The sequence below is a fragment of the Hevea brasiliensis genome, chromosome 15 (assembly GCF_030052815.1).
Source record: "Hevea brasiliensis isolate MT/VB/25A 57/8 chromosome 15, ASM3005281v1, whole genome shotgun sequence".
Classification (NCBI taxonomy): domain Eukaryota; kingdom Viridiplantae; phylum Streptophyta; class Magnoliopsida; order Malpighiales; family Euphorbiaceae; genus Hevea; species Hevea brasiliensis.
The window spans coordinates 52,720,004-52,738,355 of NC_079507.1; the positions used below are offsets into that span (position 1 = coordinate 52,720,004).

Below are 18,352 nucleotides of genomic sequence, written 5' to 3' on the forward strand. Positions count from 1 at the left end.
ACCAGTAAGAAGAATGGGCTCTTCCTCCAAGCAAGGAGGACATTCCTCACTATCACCTCCCCAGCCATCACCAGAGCACCCAAGAACGAGACAAGCCACACCTTCACCACCTCAACCACAACCACAACCAGCACCACAACCTCAACCATAACCTCCACAGCCAGCACAACCCAAGTTCTCCATCGCCTAGCTGTTCTGCAATTCCACCCACCGAGACTTATGTGCACAACTTAACAACAAGAGGATTATCTCCACCAAGTACATGGATTTCATGTTGCTAGAATAAATCGGCATGCGAGAGGAGATTGATGTGTTGCAGGACAGCATTGGATGGACCAAATTCGCCCAACTCCAATTCTTAGCCTATCAAGACCCCACACTTGAGTTCCTTGTGAGTTTCAAGGCCACCTTATGGCCCACAAACAGAGAGGATAGGGGGAGGATAGAATTTCATCTGCTTGGCATTGATCAGGTAATGAACATGGATGAGTTTAACGCAGTGTTCGGCTTTAACAGCACTGGGTTCCAGGAGATCCAGCAAAACAGGATGATCTACAACAGCGTGGACTTCTAGCATTCCATTTCCATGAACATTGACGTCTACAACTCCAGTAAGTCCAAATCCTCTGGTATCACTAGCCCACTCTGCGGTATATGCACAGGCTAGCTGCTCACACCATCATGGGCCGTGGCAATAGCTTGGGCATGGTGAACGCCAATGAGCTGTTCTTTTTGTGGTGTATGGTCACCGGGCAGCGTTGCAGCACCAGATTCTTCCTATGCAACTACCTACACCACCTATCTCAGCAGCCGACAGGGCACATAGTGCTTGGTGGTCTCATCACAATCATTGCACTCCACTTCAGATTTGTCCCAAGAAATCACAGGCTACGCTCCATCGCTAGTACCTCAAGGATTGACCAAACTATCTGCATATCCATGGGGATATGTAAGAAGGTTGGGAACACTTGCTTCCTGGTCGATGCCGAAGGGAACGTCATCCCTAGGCGAGAAGAAGCAAGGGAACGTCATCACAAGTTTGGTGAACTCATGACTTTGTATTTTGTACCATTTTATGGAGCCATTTGGAGACATGTATAATTTTTATTATTTTGACATTGTGCTTGCTAATGTAATTATTTTTCAATAAGATTATATTAAAGAGATTCATGAATTTATGAGAAAATATATAGTTTCAAAGTAGCCAAAGAATGTAACACCCCTATTTGCATAGCCTGGTATATGTTACTGTTCCAGTGACCGGTGTCGATCCGAACAATTAAGGGGAATCGAACCACACTTAAAACAAATAGATAAGCCATAAACAAAAATAATTAGTAATTGTCAATTAGTTAAGTATAAATAAGAAAAACAGAACATAAGAAGTTAAACGAGCTGAGAGTGACAGCGATGGGTGACCTTCTTAGGAAGTGACTACAAGGTCAGTCTAAACTCAAATTTCGAACCGGAAAATGTGATGCTGTGGTCTTTAGGACTATTGCAAACACAGTGGAAAAGAGAAAATCACGAAAAAGAATTGTTAAGGCAGTCAAATAATTAGGTCAGAGAGCCAGAAGAAATATTGAATTATTTGCAAACCGGGTTGAACCGGCGAGGGGCAATTTGATCAATTGACCCCGAGAGTTGACTCCCAACCTAACTGTCAAATAAAATCAGAGAAAAGAAAATTTCAGAATCGAAAATTAAATTAAGAACTATTGAAAAATTAAAGAAAAAGAAAAAGAATAAAAATGGGACTTATTACATCACCTTTATGACATCATCATGATGTCAAAACTAATTTTAATTTTCCTACCTAAATTGACCAAGTCAAAAGCAATTTTAAAAGACATAAAAATAGCAAAAATTGAAAGAAATTTCATTTTTTTCCCTTTCTTCTTCTTCGTGCCATGAACTCTCTTCTCTCTCTTTTTTTTTTCTTTTCCTTCCCTCCATTAAAGCTTACTTTGAGCTTTTGTAACCCTAAATTACCACATAAATCCCTTAGAAAACTTGTAGAAATCCTCAAATTGAGCTTCAAGAAAAAGATTTGAAAGAGAAAATTTGAAGAATTAAGAAGATTGGAAAGCTCAAGTGAGGTAAGAATTTAAATTGAAATTTTTAGTTTAAAAAATGTTAGAATTAGTCAAATAGTGTGTTTGACCTTGTTTGAGATGAAAAATGATCATTTGTGACCAATTGAGATGTGTTGGAAGTGTTAGAAGTGAGTTTAAATTCGGATTGAAAATGGTCATTCTGCAGGCAGCAGGACCAAGGTCCCTTTCAGGAACCAAAACTAAAAATTTACAAGTCCAATTGGTATGAAACCAAGTGGAAATGAAAATAGACACAAAATGACACATTTTTCATTGAGGAATCATGCCCAAAAAGTGACCAAAACCTAGTGAACAAATTGACCAAATCCGGATTTCTGTAGTTTGACCTGTACAAAAATGACCAAATGAACAGTATTTGTTCATTTAGCCATAACTTGGGTTAGGCAGGTCTAAATGACCTGAAATTTTACCAGTGGAAAGCTGAGATATAGACCTAAAACTTTAATGAAGAACACAAACCCAAATTATGCCCTTAACTAAGTCATTTGGCCACCCAAAATTGGTAAACTAAAATTGCCAGAACCAGTTTGGTGCCCAAAAGTCTGGATTAAGTCCAATCTGGCAACCATGATTCAAATGGCTATAACTTGAGCTACAAAACTCCAATTGGAGTGATTCAAAAAGGAGAATAAATTTAAGACAATAAGGAACAATTTCTATGAAGAAAACTTAGCCAAATTCTAACAGCAACATGACCAATAGAATAGTGAAACATAGGACACCAAAACTGAAAATTTATAATTTTGCCTAAAAGACTTAAAATTTGAGAAAACAACCAAAACCAACAAATTAGGTAACCAAAATGTGGTATGTGGATGGAATTAGAATTCCCATACCTATTAAGAATTAGAAAGTCAACAAATTGACTTGAATAGTTAATGTAGCCCAACCGCAAGTGCACGGGTCGTACAAGTAATATAGAAAAGATATCGTTCCCACGAGGAGTTGTGTTAATGATTGAATTTTTGATATAAAAAGTTGACTAATTGAACTATTTTTGAAATTAAAGCAATAAATTGATGGGTATTAGAGTATAAAATCTATATGTGCAAAATTAATAATCTATTCAACTATGTAATGATTTAACTAAATTTGCATCAAATTAAAATAAGCAAATTCAAATATGGCAAGATTTAAAATGGCAAGTAATTAAATTCAATTAGAAATTAACAATGATAAAAAGGCGATTCCGGAGTTCAGGAGTTCATATTCAAGCTATTTTGGGATTTTTAAATTGGTATCCAATCTTGTGGAACTTACGGGTTTTAAGGAGATTAATTCTTAAATCCTTTGAATACCCTTTCGAGTGGGACAAAGAGTGCCTTAATCAATTTAATCCTACTTTCGTGGAGTTAGAGTTAATTAAGACCCATTAGGTTCTTTAATTAATCTGTGAATCCTCTTAATCCTTAGTCTATTTCTAGATCTAAGTTAATTAAGTCCAATTTCTTGATTATCTATCACAAAGCCTTCTCCTTTCAGTGCCTCAACCATGGATTAAGAACATCACTTAATGGGATCCTACACTAAGCATGTCATTAAGTACACAAGAAATGAATAAAACTCATTAAGACCACAAAATATGGATTACCCAATCAAAATCCACAAAATATCTCAAATATTACATCCCTTACTCCAGAATCTAAGTAAACTACTCACTATCCATAATATTTACAAGATATTTTGAGTTAATATGGAAATAAAACTTTAATCTAAGCTAAGAAACAATAAGTCCAACACTAGAAAGGTAGGAAAATGTAAGAAAAGAAAGAAATCTCCAAATCTGGTTGGAAATGGTGTGGGAGATGATTGTGACTCTTCAGCTGCTGCCTGCTCCTTTCCCTCTTCTTCCTTTCTTTCTTCCTCCCCCTTCTAAAATGGGATAAGGGTCCTTTTTATAACTTTTTCTGACATGGAGCCCTAAAATGGTGTGTTTGAGGTGTGATTTTTCTGAGGGAATCTTCTGCCAGCTCATTAATGAAATCTTTGTGGGACTGCATAAGTGGACTGCATAAGTTATGCAGTCCTTTATGCAGTTTTCGGCTGGTTTCTGGCTCTCTTATGCGAAACTGCATGACCAAGCGCATAAGTTATGCACAATTCCATGAGATTGCATAAGGGAGGCGTGAATCTGCATAAGCTATGCACTCTCCTTATGCACAATTCGGTAGGTGTTGGAACAGTGTTTCTTCTCCTTATGCAGATCTGCATAACTTATGCGGCAAGTTATGCGCAATTTGGCCAATGCATATTTCAACTTTGAAACTTGTTTTTGACATCTTTAGCTGTAGAGATCACTCCTCAATGGCAAAATTTCTTTTTAGTCCTTCCAAAAACACCATTTTTCCTACAAAACAAAGTAAAATTTATAAATTAATCCAAAATTGACAATTATGAAAAACTAACTAAATAACTAATGAAATTAGCTAAAAGTGACTAATAATCAAATAAAATGGCTATGAAATTAAACCTAAATGATTATGCAAAATGTATGCATCAAATACCCCCAAACTCAAGCTTTTGCTTGTTTTCAAGCAAACTTTAAAATGTGATGCAATTTTTAAGGGTGCCTTATCCAAAGAGCTATGAAAATCACCTATTAAAATAACTTAACACCCCTTTAACCATACCAGCAATCCATATGCCCATCCTTCAAAATGCAAAGAATCTAATGCTTATCCAAGCTTTCACCGCTTAGCCATCAAGTCAATTATCATTCAAAATTCCAAAACCAACCAATCAAAAGAGAAAGTCATGCTCAAAAGGAATTCTAGGACAATCAATAGGCAAAGTGTCTCTATATAGAATGATGGAATTAAATGAATGAATGGATAATTTTCCAATCCCATAGGCAAATTCCCTACTCCTATCTCCACTAATGTAACAAGTACTATCAAGAGATCAAAGGTCTTTTTAGGGATGTAATGGGGCCATGGGGTTCAAAAATGAGGCTAAGAAGAAAGATGGGTAAAAAGGATTCAAAGCATGAGAATATTTTCAATCTTGACAACATAAGGTACACTTTTTATTATATATATATATATATATATATTTATATGGGGGAGAGAAATACACAATGAGGATTGTCAAGTGCTAGCATATTTTACAAAACACATGAAAAAAAAATGGAGGGACACTTTGATACTTTAAACTTGTATCTTGCATTTTCTTTTAATGATTGTCCCTAAAATTGCCACCCCCAAACTCATTTCTTTTAATACTTTGGGTGGATTTCTTTCAATTTGTATGACAATAATGAAAAGCACATATACTAGCACTTTTACAAAATGACAAGCATTTCTTCTCCCTTTTATTGAATTTTTTTTCTTTTCTCTCTTTTTTTTTTATGTACCTAATGTTATAAATAATTATTCTCATGAAAAGGGCTGGAGTGTTTGGTTCATTGGCTAGGTAGTAATAAGGGTTTCAAGAAAAATTAGGAATAAAAAGGCTCAAAGAGGTTTGCAATGGTCAATTTTAATTAAGAAAAGGGCCAAAGGTTTAAAATGAGAAGGTTTAAATCAAAGAATGCCTAATCATCTCTCTTTTTAAGTACAAGCTGGTATTTCGCTTTGAAAGGTTTAGAAAATTTGTTCTAGGATTGGTGAGACATCATTTGACTACCTTATATCCAATAACTCCCTCTAAACATTCCAATCTCTAAAGGACTAGTTGGGTGGCTTTTTGGCTAAGAAGATATAGGCAAGGGATAGACACTTCAAAACTTTGCACCTCTTAGGAAACTTTCAATCCACAAACCCAACTAAAGGTAAGTCAAATCACTCTCATAGGCAACTTTTCAATACTCAAGGGATTTGGCAAAGGATTTTAATGCATGATGAATGATTCCTAAAAATGAGCAATGCATTAACTAAATGGAGGAAGTCTATTTGTGTGCAATGTGTATAATTTCTAAGTGATGTATAATGTGTGTGTGAATGTATTATGTATATGTATGTATGGATGTATATGTAAAATATTTATAATATATGTAAATGGAATGGGATGAGATGTTCCTATACTCAAAATGTGAAAAATGTAACAAAAATCAAAATGCACACCCCCAAACTCAAAATTAGACATTGTCCTCAATGTCTCAAGTAGTGCAGCATTAAAACTCAAAGTAAAGAGTAGTTACCAGGAATTGTGAAAGTTAAGAGCAAAAAGAAAGAGTTACCTGGTATAGAGTAAATGAGAGTTCAAGAGATAATGGTGATGCATAAGAAGCTGCACAGGTTATGCAGAATAAAATGCTATACAGAACAGGTGCATAAGGAGGGTGCATAAGCTGTGCAGTTCTGCATGAGTGGCATAAAAGACTGCACAGGCTATGCAAAACATTTGCATAAGGGGATTCACAGCCTGTGCAGTATATTCAAAAGCTGCTGCATGCTGAGTAGCAAGGAAAAATGGGCAACCACTAGTAGAAGCATGCAAATATATACAATGTATGGACAAGTATGCACAAAAGGGTAGAAAAGGCAATGAAAATCAATGAAAAACTAATGTAATAGCCATCCAATAGAACTTCAAGAAAAACAAAATTCAAAGCAAACTAAAATTGTTTCAACATATCCACAAAGAAAAACTCCTAGAAGTTTGAACAAAAGCAAAATAAAAACTAGTCTAATTCTATTGTCTTGCCCTTGTCCAAAGATGCTGCTAAGGGACTGGTTGGAGCTGGTTGCTGTCGAAGTGATGGTTCTGGAGGAGGTGATGGAGGTGGAGGTGGCATTCCCAGAAAAACCATGAGCTGCTTCATCATCTCCTTTAATTCTTTCTGCTTATCTCTGGTTTCCATGACAAAATCAAAGAGTTGATCATGACGATCCTTGAGGGTATCAAGACCAGATTCAAGCTTTCTATCCACAAAATATATATCATCACTAAGCCTTTCAAGATAGGTGAATAAGGCTTTAGTGTTGAAGGCAGGAGGTGCTGTGGATGAAGAGGGTCCAACTGCAGAAGGTGTAGGTTGTGCAGAATCTGCTGGGATGTCCTGTGCAGACTGGGTGGGTGGTGTAGGTTCAGCAGAATGCTGTTGGATTGGTGGGACAGAATGTGCCTCTGGTTTTGCAGTGGTTTCTGTATCTGCTGCTGGTTGTGCAGTGTCAGAAGGTGGCAAACTAAATCCAGTTTTGGATAGGTGTGTAGCATCAAAATATAGAGTGTCTGAAAGTGCTGGTAGTGGATGCTCTTCCGGATTAAAACCAAAATGCTTGGCTATAACAGTTATGAGCCCACCCATGACTATATCACCTATGGATTTGGTGGCAATATGTAACACATGCTCACAAAAGAAGTAACCAGGAGAAACTTTAACTTTGTGAAAAGCACACCATAGCATGAACAATTCAGATTTGCCAACAGCACCAGAACTAGTCCCTCTGCCCAAGATAGTGCTAGCAATAAGCCTATGGATAAATCTAAGTGTAGGGTCTAGTATTTGAGAGGTTTTGGATCTGCCAGTAGAAAAAGTCTGAGGTTGGTTTGTGATAATCCTCCAAAACTGAGCAGCATTCCAAACACCTTTGTTTGCTACCTCTACCCCTGTATATGGTACCCTAAATAGTCCATCAATTGCGAACCCAAAAATGCTATGAAATTGGTCTAATGATAGCTCTCTATTTTGTCCCAAACATCTAAATTTCATAGTTGGGTTGTAATCTACCTCATGCAATTTTAGGGTAGCAGAAAATGAGGAAATAAATTTCAAAACTAGAGCTGGATAAAATATTTCTTGCTTATGCACAAATTCTATCCAACCTAAGCCATCAAGGTATGCAACCACATTATCAAATAAACCAACTGATTGGAGGGCATCTGCAGAAATGTACCTAGTGGGTTGCACCCTCCTTTCCTTAAGTCTCTTAAAGGCTACCTTGTGAGCTGCATCAGGAAGGGGCCAAGGTAGTTTTGATACCTGTGACGCTGCTGACATTTGCTTTTTGCTGGAAGAGGGTGATTTGGCATGTGGGGTAGAGGTAGAAACGCTAGTCTCATGTCGTGTGGAAGTTGAAGTTTTGGGGTTTTTGGGTGGAGGCTCTGATAGTGGAGTGGTGGGTGGTTCTTTACGTTTTGTGAGAGGAGGTGCAGAAGCCATGGGTCGGGTGGATTTCGACCTAATTTTTCTCTTATAAGTGGCTGTGGGAGGTGGTGGAGGGGTTTCTTGTGGAGGGTAATCGGGATTGGGAGGCCGCATTGCCAAGGGCGAGACTTGGAGAGGGGAGGTTTGAGGGGATTGAGGAGGTGAGTCCATGGGGTTGTCGATGGTGAGAATGGAGGAGGTGAGGGAGAAAGTAAAAGAGACAGAGGGCTATTAGGGTAAAGGGGGCGAAAAAAGGAGTGGAGAAGAAGGGGAAGAGTAATGCCGGAATAAATGGATGTGGAGGGACAGGCACGAACAGAAAAGATGGGAAGTGGATGCCGAAAAAATTTTTGATTTGAACAGGACTTGTGTAAAACTGCATAAGGGGAGAATGGGTGTGCATAACTTGTGCACTCTCTTATGCAGGTTTCGGTGGAAGATAAAGGGTGTGAAAAATTCATTATGCAAAAGTGCATAGCTTATGCGCTCTCCTTATACAAGTCTCGGCAGGTTTTGATTTTTGGAAAGTGTGGTCATGCGGAAGTGCATAAGCTATGCACTCTCCTTATGCAAGTCTCGGCAGGTTTTGATTTTTGGAAAGTGTGGTCATGCGGAAGTGCATAAGCTATGCACTCTCCTTATGCAAGTTTCGACAAGTTTTGGGTTTCCAGAATTTGTGGTCATGCGAAAGTGCATAAGCCATGCACTCCCTTATGCAGATTTCGGCAGAAAGAGAAAATGCAGGATTTGAAGTCATGCAAAAGTGCATAAGTCATGAACACACTTATGCAAGTCTCGGCAGGTTTGAAATTTGACAAAAATGTGGCTATGCAGAATTGCATAAGCTATGCACATCCTTATGCAATTTGCAGCAGAGATGAAAAATGGCAAGAATTGTGGTTATGCAGGATTGCATAAGCTATGCAGTTACTTATGCACAATTCAACAAGATTGAGAGAACAATTGAAAATAATTTGCAAGTGTGAAAAATACCCTAGAATGAAGAAAAATAATTCTATGAAGCATAAATCATGAGAAATTGTCACCAAAAACACATCAATATATACAGAATCCATCAAAATTGCATCACACAAGCTTGTAGAAGTGAATCCTGCATAAAAGGCATTTGTGAATCATGCCATTTCAATTCAAATTCTGCAAATCAACATTTAGCACAGTAAAAACTCAATAAAATATGCATAAAGTTGCATCTATCCACAAATGAGAATGGACTCCCCAAGTCATGCCAAGAAAATGCAGTATGTCCACCTTGAATCTCACAACCCAAATAAGCTCAAAACTACAAAAATGACCCACTTACCATCTTATTAACATTATAAGCACAAATACTTAAAAGTTACACACCCAACCTCACCAAGAAACATAAGCCATGTGCTGCAGACCCTTCTTTGCTGCAAATTTCATTTTTCTGCATAAACCAAGTAGCAAACCTGCACAGGTTATGCAGTAAAAATAAATCAATCCTAGGAGAGTTGAAGGACATAATTTCATATTAAGAGTCACTCCCCAACAGTTCACCAACCTTCCTCCATTGAAATACATCTACAAGGGACAAGATTCATCAATGTCAAAAATTGAATTTGGGGAGATTTAAGATAAAAACAAAAGCAATGTAAATAAAAGTAAATCAATAAAAAGGAAAATAAAAGAACTCGGGATGCCTCCAAAGAGGGCTAATTTATAGTCCTTAGCTGGACTCTTCATGCATTTCACTAAAAAGAGGTGAGGGATTGGAGAGCTTATAACAACTTGCTCCCTTTATTGGGTCTCCAGTTATGTAATGTTTCAATCTATGCCCATTGACCTTAAAATTCCCAAATTTTTCACTCCAAATTTCAATTGCTCCTTAAGGGAAAACCTTAAAAACTCTATATGGACCAGTCCACCTTGATTTAAGTTTTCCAGGAAACAATTTCAATCTTTAGTTGAACAACAAAACTAAATCACCCTCTTTAAATTCCTTTTTTCTAAGATGCTTATCATGCCAAACTTTAGTTCTTTCTTTATAAATACGGGCACTTTTATAGGCATCCATCCTCAATTCTTCAAGTTCATTAAGTTGCAATAGCCTTTTCTCACCAGCTTGCTTGAGATCTTCAAGGTCTGAATGGCCCAATATGCTCTATGTTCTAGCTCCACAGGTAAATGACAAGACTTACCATACACCAACCTAAAGGGAGTAGTTCCTATAGGGATTTTGTAAGCAGTCCTATATGCCCATAAAGCATCATCTAGTTTGACAGACCAATCTTTCCGAGAATTGCTCACTGTTTTCTCCAAGATATGTTTGAGTTCTCTGTTAGAAATTTCAACTTGTCCTGAAGTTTGAGGGTGATATGGGGTAGCTATCTTGTGCACTACACCATACTTCCTCATTAAGCTCTCAAATTGCTTATTACAAAAATGTGAATCACCATCACTAATTACAGCCCTTGGAGCTCTAAATCTACTCAAGATAAATTTCTTCAAGAATTTAACTACCACCTTAGCATCATTAGTTGGAGTTGCAATAGCTTCCACCCACTTTGACACATAGTCAACCCCAACTAGGATGTATCTATTACCATATGAAGGAGGAAATGGCCCCATAAAATCTATTCCCCATACATCAAATAATTCCACTTCAAGAATATCATTTAGGGGCATTTGATCTCTTTTTGACAAATTTCCACTCCTTTGACATTTATCACATTCTAACACAAATTTCCTCACATCCTTAAAAAGATTTGTCCAAAAGAAACCAGCTTGCAAAATTTTACTAGCTGTTTTAGAGATTCCAAAATGTCCTCCATAATCAGAAGCATGGCAATGATGCATAATACTCTGTGTCTCCTCATCAGGAATACATCTTCTTATTAAACCATCACAGCATCTCCTAAAGAGTAAAGGATCATCCCATCTATAAAATTTTGCCTCATGCAAAAACTTTTTCTTTTGTTGCCATGTCATTCCTAGAGGTAAGACTCCACAAGATAGATAATTCACCAAGTCTGCATACCAAGGTAGTTTAGCAACAAGAGAGAAAAGTTGTTCATCCAAGAAAAACTCATCAATAGGGACTTCATCCATTTCTTCATTATCCAATTTCAACCTACTAAGATTATTCGCAACTACATTTTCAGCTCCCTTCTTATCTCTAATCTCCAAATCAAACTCTTGTAGCATCAGAATCCACCTAATGAGCCTAGGTTTAGCCTCCTTTTTACGGAGTAAATACCTGATGGCAGCATGATCTGAAAATATAACCACCTTTGAGTAAATTATGTAAGGTCTGAACTTTTCTAATGCAAAGACAATTGCTAATAATTCCTTTTCAGTTGTTGCATAATTTGTTTGAGCCTCATCCAATGTTCTACTAGCATAATAAATAGCATAAGCCCTTTTGCCCTTTATTTGACCAAGAACAGCCCCAATTGCATAGTTGCTAGCATCACACATAATTTCAAAAGGTAGGCTCCAATCGGGAGGTTGCATGATTGGTGTAGTGATAAGAGCTTGCTTCAACCTGCAAAAGGCATCCAAACACTCTTGGTCAAATACAAATGGTATGTCATGACTTAACAAATTAGACAAAGGTTTGGCTATTTTAGAAAAATCCTTGATAAAGTGTCTGTAGAACCCGGCATGTCCTAGAAAACTTCGAATTCCTTTGACATTGGTAGGAGGAGCCATCTTCTCTATGACTTCAACCTTGGCTTTATCAACCTCTATTCCTCTGTTAGATACCAAATGTCCAAGCACTATCCCTTCCTGAACCATGAAATGACACTTTTCCCAGTTTAACACAAGGTCAGTATCTGCACATCGCTGCAAAACTTTAGAAAGGTTAGCCAAGCATATGTCAAATGAAGATCCATAAATAGAAAAGTAGTCCATAAAAACCTCCATTATGTCTTCAATGAAATCTGAGAAGATTGCCATCATGCACCTTTGAAAAGTGGCTGGTGCATTACACAACCCAAATGGCATCCTCCTATAAGCAAAGGTTCCATATGGACAAGTAAAAGTGGTTTTCTCTTGATCATTTGGATGGATAGGGATTTTCAAAAAACCTGAATATCCATCTAAATAGCAAAAATAAGAATGCCTAGCCAGTCTTTCTAACATTTGATCAATGAAAGGAAGTGGAAAATGATCTTTTCTAGTGGCAATATTTAATTTTCTGTAATCTATGCACATTCGCCAACTAGTCACTGTTCTGGTGGGAATTAATTCATTATTTTCATTTTGGACCACTGTCATTCCACCCTTTTTTGGGACAACATGTACTGGACTCACCCAAGTACTGTCTGAGATAGGGTATATGATCCTTACATCAAGAAACTTCAAAATTTCCTTTTTAACAACTTCTTTCATATTTGGGTTCAACCTCCTCTGATGTTCAATAGATGGCTTACAATTTTCTTTCAAAATAATTCTGTGCATGCAAAAGTGTGGGCTTATTCCCTTAATGTCATCTAAGGTATATCCTAAAACTTTTCTGAATTGCCTCAACACTCTTAACAACTTATCAACCTCTAAGGTACTCAAGTTTGCATTTACAATTACTGGATAAGTGTTATTAGTGCCAAGAAATTCATACCTGAGCTGAGAAGGAAGTTGCTTAAATTCTACCTTAGGTGCATCTTCTTCCTTGAATGATGGTTGCTTAGATTTGACTATTTCCTTTTGTGTGAGTTGAAAAACTGGGGCAGAAATGAATGGTGGACTTCCCTCTAGATGTTGAGCATATGCAGCCACATGAGGGTTGTCATAGTCTATGCCTCCTCCATGAACCAAGCAATTTTCAAGTGGATCTTCTGGGTATCTCTTTCTGAAGTGTTCTTCAACCAGCTCATCAATGATATCAATTCTCAAACAAGTATCAGCTTCAGAATGATGCTTCTTCATAGTGTTATTAATATTGAAAACCAATTGATCTTCACCAACTCTAAGAGTCAATTTTTCTCCCTTAACATCAATCAATGCTCTATTGTAGCTGTAAAGGGTCTTCCCAAGATAATTGGAATATTAGAATCCTCTTCCATGTCCAAGATGACAAAGTCAACAGGTATATAGAACTTCCCAACCTTCAGAGGCACATTCTCCAAAATCCCTTCAGGATACTTAATTGATCTGTCAACTAACTGAAGAGAAATGTGGGTTGGCTTAAGATCTCCCATATTGAGCTTCTCATAAATGGAGAGGGGCATAAGGCTAACACTAGCCCCTAAATTACATAAAGCTTTTGTAAAACATGATTCCCCAATGTGGCATGGAATTGAGAAACTCCCTAGATCCTTGAGCTTTGGAGGAAGTTTCCTTTGGAGGATAGCACTACATTCTTCTGTCAAAGCTACAGTTTCATGGTCTTCTAGTTTCCTCTTGTTTGAGAGAATTTCTTTTAAGAATTTTGCATAAGAGGGCATTTGTGAAAGAGCATCAATAAAAGACACATTTATGTATAGCTTCTTCAAAACCTCTAAGAACTTTCCAAATTGCTTATCAAGCTTGGCTTTTTGAAATCTTTGTGGAAAGGGAAGTTGTGGCTTGTAAGGCTCTGGAGGTATATACTTCTCTTCCTTCTCTTCAATTTCCTCTTTACATTTTTCTGCACTCTCTTGTTTTTCACTCTCATCAATTTCTTTCTCATTTTCTCTCTTCTCACTATTTTCACTTTTCTCATTTTTTTCACTCTTCTCATTATTTACAACCTTCCCACTTCTTAAAGTAATAGCTTGACACTGCTCTCTTAGGTTCTCTGGTTGACTTGGAAGTTTTCCAAAAGACTTGGTACCTGAGGAAGATGCTTGTTGTGTAATCTGATTTTCCAACATTCTGTTATGTGTTTGCATCTGTTCTAGCCTTGCTTTCATCTCTCTCATCTCCTCATCGTGCTTAGTTTGGTTAGCAAGAATCTGTTGTAATAAAGCTTCTGTGGTGGAACTTTGTTCTTGCTGTTTTGGTGGGGGTGCAGGATTCATGTTTCTCTGCTGGAAATTAGGCAATGGTTGCCTATTTTGCTGATATGGAATTCCTTATTGCTGTTGTGGTTGAAAATTCTGATTTGGAACTTGACTTTGCTGATTTCCCGATGAAAAGTTGGGATGATTCCTCCAAATTGGATTATAAGTTTGAGAGTAAGGATTCCCCATTTGTTTGTTTCTATAATTACCAACATATGCAGCTTGCTCTCCATAGTCTACTCCACAGCTGGTAGTTCCCTCTGCATAAGCAACTTGTTGTGAACTTCCAGATGATGATGATGAGCTAACCAACATACTCAAATCTTCCATCTTCTTAGCCAAAACATTTGTAAGTGCATCAAACTTTGCATTAATCATGTTGAACGGATCAAGGTCATACATTCCAGCAGCTTTCCTTTTTTGAGTTGGAGCTGGTCCTCTTGGACTACTCCAAAGATGAGTATTCTTTGCAATTTTCTCCAATAGCTCATAAGCTTCATCTTCATGCTTCATAATAAACTCTCCTCCTGTTTGAGCATCAATAATCCCTCTGATTGCTGGAGTGACATTGGTGTAAAAATTCTGGTTTATCATCCATTTTGGAATGGCATGATGTGGGCATTGTCTCTCTAATTCCTTCCATCTCATCCATGATTCATAAAGAGTTTCATCTTCTCTTGGTCTAAAAGCTGTCATTTGATTCCTCAATTCTTGAGTTTTTCTAGGTGGAAAATATTGTGCAAGAAATGCATCAGTGAGTTGCTCCCAATTTGTGATGGAGTTGTGAGGTAAAGAATCAAGCCAATCCAATGCTCTATCTTTCAAAGAGAATGAGAATAGCTTCAATCTTGCTGCATCATCAGATACTCCAGGTTGTTTTTGCATATCACAAATCATAGCAAACTTCTTTAGATGTGTGTGTGGATTTTCAGAAGGATGTCCTCCAAATTGAGATTTCTGAATCATTTGTAGTACTCCAAAATCCATCTTATAACTATTTGCATCAATTCTTAGTCTTGCTATACTCTCTCTCAAGTCATCAAAACGAGGAAAAGCATGATCCATCATACTTCCCCTAGGCACATTAGCATTTACAACCTCTTCACCTAGGGCTGCATTTTCATTGCTTCGATCATTTTCAACATTACCACCAATTCTAATTCTTTCATCAGTCATGTCTGCTCCTAATTCAGTTTCTCTCAATGCTTCTTTTCTTCTTCTGGTTTCTTTCTTGTTGGCTTTACAAAATTTCTCAATTTCAGGATCAAACAATAAGGATGTGTCACTTGTGCTTCTAGCTCTTCTCATAAAAGATTAAAAGTACCTGAAAAAGAACAAACAAATACAAAATTAAAAGATAACAAAGATAAAACTATAAACAACTAAAATAATCAAGAATTCAATCTTAAACAAATAACTCCCCGGCAACGGCGCTAAATACTTGATGTGGCCCAACCGCAACATACAAGTAATATATAAAAGATATTTTTCCCACGAGGAGTTGTGTTAATGATTGAATTTTTGATATAAAAAGTTGACTAATTGAACTATTTTTGAAATTAAAGCAATAAATTGATGGGTATTGGAGTATGAAATCTATATGTGCAAAATTAATAATCTATTCAACTATGTAATGATTTAACTAAATTTGCATCAAATTAAAATAAGCAAATTCAAATATGGCAAGATTTAAAATGGCAAGTAATTAAATTCAATTAGAAATTAACAATGATAAAAAGGCGATTCCGGAGTTCGGGAGTTCATATTCAAGCTATTTTGGGATTTTTAAATTGGTTATCCAATCTTGTGGAACTTACGGGTTTTAAGAAGATTAATTCTTAAATCCTTTAAATACCCTTTCGAGTGGGACAAAGAGTGCCTTAATCAATCTAATCCTACTTTCGTGGAGTTAGAGTTAATTAAGACCCATTAGGTTCTTTAATTAATCTGTGAATCCTCTTAATCCTTAGTCTATTTCTAGATCTAAGTTAATTAAGTCCAATTTCTTGATTATCTATCACAAGGCCTTCTCCTTTCGGTGCCTCAACCATGGATTAAGAACATCACTTAATGGGATCCTACACTAAGCATGTCATTAAGCACACAAGAAATGAATAAAACTCATTAAGATCACAAAATATGGATTACCCAATCAAAATCCATAAAATATCTCAAATATTACATCCCTTACTCTAGAATCTAAGTAAACTACTCACTATCCATAATATTTACAAGATATTCTGAGTTAATATGGAAATAAAACTTTAATCTAAGCTAAGAAACAATAAGTCCAACACTAGAAAGGTAGGAAAAACGTAAGAAAAGAAAGAAATCTCCAAATCTGGTTGGAAATGGTGTGGGAGATGATTGTGACTCTTCAGCTGCTGCCTGCTCCTTTCCCTCTTCTTCCTTTCTTTCTTCCTCCCCCTTCTAAAATGGGATAAGGGTCCTTTTTATAACTTTTTCTGACATGGAGCCCTAAAATGGTGTGTTTGAGGTGTGATTTTTCTGAGGGAATCTTCTGCCAGCTCATTAATGAAATCTTTGTGGGACTGCATAAGTGGACTGCATAAGTTATGCAGTCCTTTATGCAGTTTTCGGCTGGTTTCTGGCTCTCTTATGCGAAACTGCATGACCAAGCACATAAGTTATGCACAATTCCGTGAGATTGCATAAGGGAGGCGTGAATCTGCATAAGCTATGCACTCTCCTTATGCACAATTCGGCAGGTATTAGAACAGTGTTTCTTCTCCTTATGCAGATCTGCATAACTTATGCGGCAAGTTATGCGCAATTTGGCCAATGCATATTTCAACTTTGAAACTTGTTTTTGACATCTTTGTCTGTAGAGATCACTCCTCAATGACAAAATTTCTTTTTAGTCCTTCCAAAAACACCATTTTTCCTACAAAATAAAGTAAAATTTACAAATTAATCCAAAATTGACAATTATGAAAAACTAACTAAATAACTAATGAAATTAGCTAAAAGTGACTAATAATCAAATAAAATAGCTATGAAATTAAACCTAAATGATTATGCAAAATGTATGCATCAATAGTGTCATGAATAGTAAACCCGAAATACAAATTTTAAAGAACGTCAAGTTTAGCACATTAAAGCTAGGTATAAGTAGATTTGAATTTATTTTTGGAGTTATGATAAATGGTGATACTGAAACACTGTGAAACTGTGTGTTTCAGTGGAAAAGAATATCGGGAAAGAACCCGAGACATCGAGTTAAGGCCAGGAGATGACTCGTATAAGGTTTGTGCACAACTAACTATTTTGTTACTTTTCACTTCTAAATTAATTTGAACAAGTTTATTTTATGATTTATAATTTTGTTGTGTTGAGGATTTTAATTTATTGAATGAAATTGTATAAATTAAATGTAAATTTTCTTATGCATTTAAGGATTTATTGCATGGTTTTGAGGATTGTAAATTTTAAGTTTGATGTGTTGCTAACCTTGAGCATGAATTTATGATGATTAAATATGTTGATGATTTGTAAACACTTTGTAAATAGAAATTATTTTGAATATGATTTGAAACCACAGTTGACATGGCAAAATATGTTGTGAATTCTCATTAGCTTGTCTAGTGAGATATCTCCTCCACTAGATGGGGTGAGTTCCTTCCTCTCTGGCTTGCCAGTTGGGGAAGAGTTTGAATGAGTACTCATATATACCAGCTAGTCTTTGTTCCTCCCTTTTAGCTTCGGTTGTTGGGAGAGTGTGAAATGTCGTGGTGTACAACACGGCATCTATTTGAATTTTGGGTCATGGGTTCAACTGTGTGAATTATTGGCAACACCCTTTAAATTATGTATAGTTTGATAAATTATGGTTGAAATAAATAATTTTTCAGTGATTCAAAATATTTTCGTATTGTTTCGGGATTTAAAAGAAATGTAGATAAATAGTTACTATTTGATCAAAATGTTATTCAAATGAATAATTTGCATGAATGAAAATATTGATTTCTGAATGTTATGAATTTTGAAGAATTTAGAAATTTTAAATTTTTATTTGTTATGAATTGTCAAGCATAACTTGTATTAAGTTTTAAATTATTAGTTTGTGCACCACTGAGTTCACCACTCAGCGATAGCTTTGTATGCTGTCGCAGGTGAAAGAAAATATAAAGCAGCTGAGCAAGATTACTAAAAGGCGTAGT

General features: G+C 36.5%; 1 non-coding gene across 1 annotated transcript; it reads left to right on the forward strand.

The window, feature by feature from the left end:
* Positions 1–14,775: 14,775 nt before the first annotated feature.
* Positions 14,776–14,882, forward strand: LOC131174390 (small nucleolar RNA R71). Its single transcript, XR_009144637.1, has one exon. It is a non-coding gene; the product is annotated as a small nucleolar RNA R71 (small nucleolar RNA).
* Positions 14,883–18,352: the final 3,470 nt, after the last annotated feature.